The 2225-nt window shown below is 43.1% G+C and overlaps 1 non-coding gene across 1 annotated transcript; it reads right to left on the bottom strand.

Moving 5' to 3' along the window:
* Positions 1–699: 699 nt before the first annotated feature.
* On the bottom strand, positions 700–825 carry LOC147370633 (U6atac minor spliceosomal RNA). Its single transcript, XR_015166308.1, has one exon. It is a non-coding gene; the product is annotated as a U6atac minor spliceosomal RNA (small nuclear RNA).
* Between the last annotated feature and the right edge of the window lie 1400 nt (positions 826–2225).

Consider the following 2225-nt stretch of genomic DNA (forward strand, 5'->3'; position numbering starts at 1 on the left):
GAGGAGCCTGGTGGGCCACAGTCCATGGTGTCACAGGAGTCAGACACAACTTAAAAACTAAACCACCACCAGCCCTATACTGAGATGAACAAGTGATTGCCTTGTTTTCTTGATACAGAGTCAACAAGCATTTCCTTGGCTCTTGGCAAAAACTTTGTTGTTCAGTCGCTAAGTCATGTCTGACTCTTTTCAACCCCCTGGACTGTAGCACATCAGGCTTCCCTGTCCTTTACCATCTCCCAGAATTTGCTCAAACTCATGTCCATTGAGTCGATAATGCCATCCAACCATCTCATCCTCTGTCTTCCCCTTCTCCTGCTGCCCTCAATCTTTCCCAGCATCAGGGTCTTTTCCAGTGAGTTGGCTCTCGGTATCAGGTGGCCAAACTATTGGAGCTTCAGCTTCAGCATCAGTCCTTCCAATGAATATTCAAGACTGATTTCCTTTGGGATTGACTGGTTTGATCTTGCTGTCCAAGGGACTCTAAAGAGTCTTCTCCAGCATCAATTTTTTGGTGTTCAGCCTTCTTTATGGTCCAGCTCTCACATCCGTACATGAATACTGGAAAAACCATAGCTTTGACTATACAGGCCTTTGCTGGCAAAGTGGTCTTTGATTAAAAAAATTTTTTTTCAAATTTAATGTTTATTTTTCAGAAGATAAATCATCCTTTAAAATCCTCCTACTTTGGAAAGCACAAAAAAAATGTGGTTAGATGCCACAAAGTAGGTAGGCAATGCCTTAATCGTATGCATGTTGTCAGGCCAGAGAGCCTCTTCCATCATGTCAAGAGGAGTGCTAACCCTCTCTCCTTTCATAAAACACATATCTCTGCTTTTTAATACGCTGTGTAGGTTTTTCATAGCTTCTCTTCCAAGGAGCAGGTGTCTTTGAATTACATGGCTGCAGTCATGATCTGCAGGGATTTTGGAGTCCAAGATAATAAAATCTGCCACTGTTTCCACTTTTTCTCCATCTATTTGCCATGAAGTGATGGGACCGGATGCCATGATCCTAGTTAGGCTGAGAAATTGACAGAGCCATTGGCAAGAAGGGGGAAGAGGTGCTAAGTTTCCAAAAACACCAAAGTTACAATCAATGACTGTAGCATTGTTTCTAAGCTACAGCAAGGGGTACATCACTTGCTCAATAACTAGGACAGAAGCACAACTGAGGTGAATTTGGAGAGAAATAGATCTTCTTCACCCCATTTGAGAAGACCCAATGAAATAGGAGAACGATGGGCTGCTCTGGCAGTCAATCTTTTTAGGAAATCTTGGGACACACCTTCATAACCTTGCCAGCGCCATTACTAGCTCTTTGCTTTGAAAAGTGGGGGCTACTTCCTGTGGTAATTAGATTTAATTCAGCAGTATCTTCTCATCAGAAAACCCAAGCCTCCAAGTTTCTTTGGAAACCACACCATTCACTCGGTTCCAACAAGTCTGTCTCTTCTCATTGCTGTTGGCAATTGGGTGTCTGTGTCTAATTTCTTCAAACCAACATATATGTGTATGACAGTCTCATAATTACATAGTCCTCTGCATCACAAGGCCAGGAAGCAATTTGGTGAGTTGGCACATGCCCCAGGGTTTACTTCTATTGTTGTCCAATTCAGCTCTCTTCTTACTTAGAAAAGCACCAAATAATCCTAGACAGAAAACTGCTGCCAAGCAGGCCAGGATAATTCCCATAGTGTCAATGACTACTGTGAGGAAGTGGGGGAGGGGAAAACATCTCTATCCTCTTGTCACAGCCTTCTCAGGTCCAGAACTGAATCCTACTCATGCACAAGTACAGTAGGTCTGAGGCAAATCCCACAAAGAATCTGCATCCTAGGCTTCTCTATTTTTTTTTTCTCTATGCATAGAGTCCCTATCCCAATCTCCAGGTACCTGTTACTCTCTTCTCCTATTCACCTCTTAATTGTAGAAGGAAGGATAAAATCTGCCTTGGAGAGTCAGGGAAGCCTTTCACAGAGGAGGGAATGCTTGAACCAGGACACGAAGGGCGTGTGGGCATTGTCAGCTACACATCGGGATGGGGCAGAGAGAAAAGAACATGCAAAGGCATGTTTGAGGAGTTACAAAGAGTTTGGTGCTCTTAGAGCATCAAATACAGCAAGGAAGGATTTATGAAAGTATGAAGTTGGTATAAGACAAGGAGATTTAGATAGAGAAGGACTCTGTTATGTTGTCCTAGATGAAGATCCATTGAAAGTTAGC

This window comes from Bos grunniens, chromosome 6 (genome assembly GCF_055505025.1).
Source record: "Bos grunniens cultivar Pamir isolate PY7600 chromosome 6, Bosgru_T2T1.0, whole genome shotgun sequence".
NCBI lineage: Eukaryota > Metazoa > Chordata > Mammalia > Artiodactyla > Bovidae > Bos > Bos grunniens.